Raw genomic sequence first — 8,545 nt, 5'->3', positions numbered from 1 at the left:
ACAGAGACACAGAGATACACACAGAGACACAGAGAGAGACACACAGAGACACACACAGAGACACACAGAGACTCACCCAGGTGCTGAGGGACAGTTTCATCGGAGAGAAGTCTCGCACTTGTATGGTGAGTAGAGAGACACAGAGACACACAGACAGACAGAGACACACAGAGACACACACAGAGACACAGAGACACACAGAGACACACACAGAGACACACACAGAGACACACAGAGACTCACCCAGGTGCTGAGGGACAGTTTCATCGGAGAGAAGTCTCGCACTTGTATGGTGAGTAGAGACACACAGAGACACACAGAGACACACAGAGAGACACAGAGACACACAGAGACACACAGAGACACACAGAGACACACAGAGAGAGACACAGAGAGAGAGACACACACAGAGACACACACAGAGAGAGACACACAGAGACACAGAGACACACACAGAGACACAGTTTCATCGGAGAGAAGTCTCGCACTTGTATGGTGAGTAGAGAGACACAGAGACACACAGAGACACAGAGACACACACAGAGACACACACAGAGACACACACAGAGACACAGAGACACACACAGAGAGACACACAGAGACACACAGAGAGACACACACAGAGACACACACAGAGACACAGAGACTCACACAGAGACACACACAGAGACACACACAGAGACACACACAGAGACACAGAGACACACACAGAGAGACACACAGAGACACACAGAGAGACACACACAGAGACACACAGAGAGACACACACAGAGACACACACAGAGACACACAGAGAGACACACACAGAGACACACACAGAGACACACACAGAGACACAGAGACAGACACACAGAGACACACAGAGAGACACACAGAGAGACACACACAGAGACACACACAGAGACACACACAGAGACACACACCGAGACACACACAGAGACACACACAGAGACACACAGAGAGACACACAGAGACACAGAGACACACACAGAGACACACAGAGACACACACAGAGACACACACAGAGACACACAGAGAGACACACACAGAGACACACACAGAGACACACAGAGACACCCACAGAGACACACAGAGAGACACACAGAGACACAGAGACACACACAGAGACACACACAGAGACACACACAGAGACACACAGAGACACACAGAGACACAGAGACACACAGAGACACACACAGAGACACACACAGAGACACACAGAGACACACACAGAGACACACACAGAGACACACAGAGACACACAGAGACACACACACAGACACACGCAGAGACACACGCAGAGACACACACAGAGACACACACAGAGACACACACAGAGACACACACAGAGACACACACAGAGACACACAGAGACACACACAGAGACACACACAGAGACACACACAGAGACACACACAGAGACACACACAGAGACACACACAGAGACACAGAGACACAGAGACACACACAGAGACACACAGAGACACACACAGACACACAGAGACACACACAGACACACAGAGACACACACAGAGACACACAGAGACACACACAGAGACACACAGAGACACACACAGAGACACACACAGAGACACACACATAGACACACACAGAGACACGCAGAGACACACACAGAGACACACACAGAGACACACACAGAGACACACAGAGACACACACAGAGACACACAGAGACACACACAGAGACACACAGAGACACACACAGAGACACACACAGAGACACACAGAGACACACACAGAGACACAGAGACACACACAGAGACACACACAGAGACACACACAGACACACACAGAGACACACAGAGACACAGAGACACACACAGAGACACACAGAGACACACACAGAGACACAGAGACACACAGAGACACACAGAGACACACAGAGACACAGAGACACACACAGAGACACACAGAGACACACACAGAGACACAGAGACACACACAGAGACACACACAGAGACACACACAGAGACACACACAGAGACACACACAGAGACACACACAGAGAGACACAGAGACACACAGAGACACACAGAGAGACACAGAGACACACAGAGACACACAGAGATACACACAGAGACACACAGAGACACACACAGAGACACACAGAGAGACACACAGAGAGACACACACAGAGACACACAGAGACACACACAGAGACACACACAGAGACACACACAGAGACACACACAGAGACACACACAGAGACACACACACAGAGACACACACACAGAGACACACACACAGAGACACACACAGAGACACACACAGAGACACACACAGAGACACACACAGAGACACACACAGAGACACACACAGAGACACACACAGAGACACACACAGAGACACACACAGAGACACAGAGACACACAGAGACACACACAGAGACACACACAGAGACACACACAGAGACACACAGAGACACACACAGAGACACACACAGAGACACACAGAGACACACAGAGACACACACAGAGACACACAGAGACACAGAGACACACACAGAGACACACAGACACACAGAGACACACAGAGACTCACCAGTGACGATTATCCGAACCGGTCCCGGGCCTCCCCTAGGTCGACTCAGCCTCAAACGAGTACCTGGTGCGGTGTGTAAACATCGCCACTGGGGAGACAAAGGCGGCCGGGCGTGGTGCTGGCCCACCCACCCCCTCGTGTGCCGTTCCACCCTTAATAGGTGCTCGCTAACAGCACTTGCCCCTACAGTCTGTCGAGGCTACACGGGGGACCTTTGTCTGTGTGTGTGTGTACACACTTCACCACTAGATCTGATGATAGAAGCTGACTCCAGTGTATAGTGTAGTAGTGTATAGTGTAGTGTAGTAGTGTATAGTGTAGTAGTGTATAGTGTAGTGTAGTAGTGTATAGTGTAGTAGTGTATAGTGTAGTAGTGTATAGTGTAGTGTAGTAGTGTATAGTGTATAGTGTAGTGTAGTGTATAGTGTAGTAGTGTATAGTGTAGTAGTGTATAGTGTAGTAGTGTATAGTGTAGTGTATAGTGTAGTGTATAGTGTAGTGTGTAGTGTATAGTGTAGTAGTGTATAGTGTAGTGTATAGTGTAGTAGTGTATAGTGTAGTAGTGTATAGTGTAGTAGTGTATAGTGTAGTAGTGTATAGTGTAGTAGTGTATAGTGTAGTGTAGTAGTGTATAGTGTAGTAGTGTATAGTGTAGTAGTGTAGTAGTGTATAGTGTAGTAGTGTAGTAGTGTAGTAGTGTATAGTGTAGTAGTGTGTAGTGTGTAGTGTAGTGTATAGTGTAGTAGTGTATAGTGTATAGTAGTGTGTAGTGTAGTAGTGTGTAGTGTGTAGTGTAGTGTATAGTGTAGTAGTGTATAGTGTAGTAGTAGTGTGTAGTGTAGTAGTGTATAGTGTAGTAGTGTATAGTGTAGTAGTGTATAGTGTAGTAGTGTATAGTGTAGTGTATAGTGTATAGTGTAGTAGTGTATAGTGTAGTAGTGTATAGTGTAGTAGTGTATAGTGTATAGTGTAGTAGTGTATAGTGTAGTGTATAGTGTAGTAGTGTATAGTGTAGTGTATAGTGTAGTGTATAGTGTAGTGTATAGTGTATAGTGTAGTAGTGTATAGTGTAGTAGTGTATAGTGTATAGTGTAGTAGTGTATAGTGTATAGTGTAGTAGTGTATAGTGTAGTAGTGTATAGTGTAGTAGTGTAGTAGTGTATAGTGTAGTAGTGTATAGTGTAGTAGTGTATAGTGTAGTGTAGTAGTGTATAGTGTAGTAGTGTATAGTGTATAGTGTAGTAGTGTATAGTGTATAGTGTAGTGTAGTGTATAGTGTAGTAGTGTATAGTGTAGTGTAGTGTATAGTGTAGTGTATAGTGTAGTAGTGTATAGTGTAGTAGTGTATAGTGTAGTGTAGTGTATAGTGTAGTAGTGTATAGTGTAGTAGTGTATAGTGTATAGTGTAGTGTATAGTGTAGTAGTGTATAGTGTAGTGGTGTATAGTGTAGTAGTGTATAGTGTAGTGTATAGTGTAGTAGTGTACAGTGTATAGTGTAGTAGTGTATAGTGTAGTGGTGTATAGTGTAGTGGTGTATAGTGTAGTAGTGTATAGTGTAGTAGTGTATAGTGTAGTGGTGTATAGTGTAGTGTATAGTGTAGTAGTGTATAGTGTAGTGGTGTATAGTGTAGTAGTGTATAGTGTAGTGGTGTATAGTGTAGTGTATAGTGTAGTAGTGTATAGTGTAGTAGTGTACAGTGTATAGTGTAGTAGTGTATAGTGTAGTAGTGTATAGTGTAGTAGTGTATAGTGTAGTGTATAGTGTAGTAGTGTATAGTGTAGTAGTGTATAGTGTAGTAGTGTATAGTGTAGTGTATAGTGTAGTAGTGTATAGTGTAGTAGTGTATAGTGTAGTAGTGTGTAGTGTATAGTGTAGTAGTGTATAGTGTAGTAGTGTATAGTGTAGTAGTGTATAGTGTAGTAGTGTATAGTGTAGTAGTGTATAGTGTAGTAGTGTATAGTGTAGTAGTGTGTAGTGTATAGTGTAGTAGTGTGTAGTGTATAGTGTAGTAGTGTATAGTGTAGTAGTGTGTAGTGTAGTAGTGTATAGTGTAGTAGTGTATAGTGTAGTAGTGTATAGTGTAGTAGTGTATAGTGTAGTAGTGTGTAGTGTATAGTGTAGTAGTGTGTAGTGTATAGTGTAGTAGTGTATAGTGTAGTGTAGTAGTGTATAGTGTAGTGTAGTAGTGTATAGTGTAGTAGTGTATAGTGTAGTGTAGTAGTGTATAGTGTAGTGTAGTAGTGTATAGTGTAGTGTAGTAGTGTATAGTGTAGTGTATAGTGTAGTGTATAGTGTAGTGTATAGTGTAGTAGTGTATAGTGTAGTGTAGTAGTGTATAGTGTAGTGTATAGTGTAGTAGTGTATAGTGTAGTAGTGTATAGTGTAGTAGTGTATAGTGTGTAGTAGTGTATAGTGTGTAGTAGTGTATAGTGTAGTAGTGTGTAGTGTAGTAGTGTATAGTGTAGTAGTGTATAGTGTAGTAGTGTATAGTGTAGTAGTGTATAGTGTAGTGTAGTAGTGTAGTGTATAGTGTAGTAGTGTATAGTGTAGTAGTGTATAGTGTAGTGTATAGTGTAGTGTATAGTGTAGTAGTGTATAGTGTAGTAGTGTATAGTGTAGTAGTGTATAGTGTAGTAGTGTATAGTGTAGTAGTGTATAGTGTAGTAGTGTATAGTGTAGTAGTGTATAGTGTAGTAGTGTATAGTGTAGTAGTGTATAGTGTAGTAGTGTATAGTGTAGTAGTGTATAGTGTAGTAGTGTATAGTGTAGTAGTGTATAATGTGTGTTAGTCCATAGGTGCTCGCTAACAGCACTTGCCCCTGCAGTCTGTCGAGGCTACACGGGGGATCTTTGTCTTTGTCTGTCTCGGCTGTCTCCATCACAGATCGCGACCATCTCGCCGGGAATGTCCTGCTGTGAACACTCGCTCAACACACTCAGATACGCACACAGGTCAGTGTGTGTGTGTGTGTCACTGTGTGTGTGTGTGTCACTGTGTGTGGCTGTGTGTGTCACTGTGTGTGTGTCTGTGTGTGTGTGTGACTGTGCGTGAGTGTGTCACTGTGTGTGTGTGTGTGTGTCACTGTGTGTGTGTGTCACTGTGTGTGTGTGTGTCACTGTGTGTGTGTGTCTGTCTGTGTGTCTGTCTGTGTGTGTCACTGTGTGTGTGTGTGTCACTGTGTGTGTGTGTGTCACTGTGTGTGTGTGTGTGTCCTGCTGTGAACACTCGCTCAACACACTCAGATAAGCACACAGGTCAGTGTGTGTGTCACTGTGTGTGTGTCACTGTGTGTGTGTCACTGTGTGTGTGTGTCACTGTGTGTGAGTGTGTGTGTCACTGTGTGTGTGTCACTGTGTGAGTGTGTGTGTCACTGTGTGTGAGTGTGTGTGTCACTGTGTGTGTGTGTGTGACTGTGTGTGTGTGTCTGTCTGTGTGTGTGTCACTGTGTGTGTGTGTCACTGTGTGTGTGTCTGTGTGTGTGTGTGTCACTGTGTGTGTGTGTGTGACTGTGTGAGTGTGTGACTGTGTGTGTGTGAGTGTGAGTGTCTGTCTGTGTGTGTGACTGTGTGTGTGTGTGTGTCACTGTGTGTGTGTGTGTGTGACTGTGTGTGTGTGTCTGTCTGTGTGTGTGTCACTGTGTGTGTGTGTCACTGTGTGTGTGTCTGTGTGTGTGTGTGTGTCACTGTGTGTGTGTGTGTGACTGTGTGACTGTGTGTGTGTGTCCTGCTGTGAACACTCGCTCAACACACTCAGATACGCACACAGGTCAGTGTGTGTGTGTGTCACTGTGTGTGTGTGTGTGTCACTGTGTGTGTGTGTCACTGTGTGTGTGTGTGTCACGGTGTGTGTGACTGTGTGTGTCACTGTGTGTGTGTGTGTCACTGTGTGTGTGTGTGTGTGTCACTGTGTGTTACTGTGTGTGTGAGTGTGTGTGTGTCACTGTGTGTATGTCACTGTGTGTCTGTGTGTCACTGTGTGTGTGTGTGTCACTGTGTGTGTGTGTGTCACTGTGTGTGTGTGTGTCACTGTGTGTGTGTGTGTCACTGTGTGTGTGTGTGTCACTGTGTGTGTGTGTCACTGTGTGTGTGTGTGTCACTGTGTGTGTGTGTGTGTCACTGTGTGTGTGTAACTGTGTGTGTGTGTATGTCACTGTGTGTGTGTGTCACTGTGTGTGTCTGTGTGTCACTGTGTGTGTGTGTGTCACTGTGTGTGTGTGTGTCACTGTGTGTGTGTGTGTCACTGTGTGTGTGTGTCACTGTGTGTGTGTGTGTGTCACTGTGTGTGTGTAACTGTGTGTGTGTGTGTGTCACTGTGTGTGTGTGTCACTATGTGTGTGTCACTGTGTGTGTGTGTCACTGTGTGTGTGTCACTGTGTGTGTCACTGTGTGTGTGTGTCACTATGTGTGTGTCACTGTGTGTGTGTGTCACTGTGTGTGTGTGTCACTGTGTGTGTCACTGTGTGTGTCTGTGTGTGTCACTGTGTGTGTGTGTCTGTGTGTGTCACTGTGTGTGTGTGTGTCACTGTGTGTGTGTGTCACTGTGTGTGTGTCACTGTGTGTGTGTCACTGTGTGTGTGTCTGTGTGTGTGTCACTGTGTGGGTCTGTGTGTGTGTCACTGTGTGTGTGTCACTGTGTGTGTCACTGTGTGTGACTGTGTGTGTGTGTCACTGTGTGTGTGTGTCACTGTGTGTGTGTCACTGTGTGTGTCACTGTGTGTGTGTCACTGTGTGTGTGTCACTGTGTGTGTGTGTGTGTCTGTCTGTGTGTGTGTGTGTGACTGTGTGTGTGTGTGTGTGTGTTTGTGTCACTGTGTGTGTGTGTCTGTGTGTGTGTGTCACTGTGTGTGTGTCTGTGTGTGTGTGTGACTGTGTGTGTGTGTCACTGTGTGTGTGTCACTGTGTGTGTGTCACTGTGTGTGTGTGTGTCTGTCTGTGTGTGTGTGTGTGTCACTGTGTGTCTGTGTGTGTGTGTGTGTGACTGTGTGTGTGTCACTGTGTGTGTGTGTCACTGTGTGTGTGTGTCACTGTGTGTGTGTGTCACTGTGTGTGTGTGTCACTGTGTGTGTAACTGTGTGTGTGTGTGTCACTGTGTGTGTCACTGTGTGTGTGTCACTGTGTGTGTGTCACTGTGTGTGTGTCACTGTGTGTGTGTGTGTCACTGTGTGTGTGTGTGTGTCACTGTGTGTGTCACTGTGTGTGTGTGTGTGTGTCACTGTGTGTGTGTGTCACTGTCTGTGTGTGTGACTGTGCGTGAGTGTGTCACTGTGTGTGTGTGTCACTGTGTGTGTGTGTCACTGTGTGTGTGTCACTGTGTGTGTGTGTGACTGTGTGTCACTGTTTGTGTGTGTGTGTCACTGTGTGTGTGTGTGTGTCACTGTGTGTGTGTGTCACTGTGTGTGTGTGTGTGTCACTGTGTGTGTGTGTCACTGTGTGTCACTGTGTGAACACTCGCTCAACACACTCAGATACGCACACAGGTCAGTGTGTGTGTGTCACTGTGTGTGTGTGTCACTGTGTGTGTGTCACTGTGTGTGTGTGTGACTGTGTGTGTGTGTCACTGTGTGTGTGTGTCACTGTGTGTGTGTCACTGTGTGTGTGTCACTGTGTGTGTGTGTGACTGTGTGTGTGTGTGTCTGTGTGTGTGTGTGACTGTGTGTGTGTGTGTGTCACTGTGTGTGTGTCTGTGTGTGTGTGTGAGTGTGTGTGTGTCTGTCTGTGTGTGTGTGACTGTGTGTCTTTGTGTGTGTGTGTGTGTCTGTGTGTGTGTCACTGTGTGTGTGTGTCACTGTGTGTGTGTGTCACTGTGTGTGTCACTGTGTGTGTGTGTCACTGTGTGTGTGTCACTGTGTGTGTGTGACTGTGTGTGTGTGTGTCACTGTGTGTGTGTGTGTCACTGTGTGTGTGTGTGTCACTGTGTGTGTGTGTGTGTGACTGTGTGTGTGTCACTGTGTGTGTGTGTCACTGTGTGTGTCTGTGTGTGTC

General features: G+C 45.7%; 1 long non-coding RNA gene across 2 annotated transcripts in view; it reads left to right on the top strand.

Moving 5' to 3' along the window:
• Positions 1-237: 237 nt before the first annotated feature.
• Positions 238-8,545, top strand: part of LOC144954408 (uncharacterized) — a 23,179-nt gene continuing 14,871 nt past the window's right edge. Inside the window, exons 1-2 of one of the 2 annotated variants that reach the window (XR_013641184.1) lie at positions 238-292; positions 5,448-5,515. This is a non-coding gene — a long non-coding RNA (uncharacterized LOC144954408). Of the gene's footprint in view, positions 293-466; positions 496-5,447; positions 5,516-8,545 lie in introns of those variants that run through there. The other variant, XR_013641185.1, reaches the window with a different exon arrangement.

The sequence above is a fragment of the Lampetra fluviatilis genome, unplaced genomic scaffold (assembly GCF_964198595.1).
Source record: "Lampetra fluviatilis unplaced genomic scaffold, kcLamFluv1.1 SCAFFOLD_708, whole genome shotgun sequence".
NCBI lineage: Eukaryota > Metazoa > Chordata > Hyperoartia > Petromyzontiformes > Petromyzontidae > Lampetra > Lampetra fluviatilis.
Note: the sequence above shows the minus strand (reverse complement) of the source record. Positions and strands in the feature narration are given on the sequence as shown.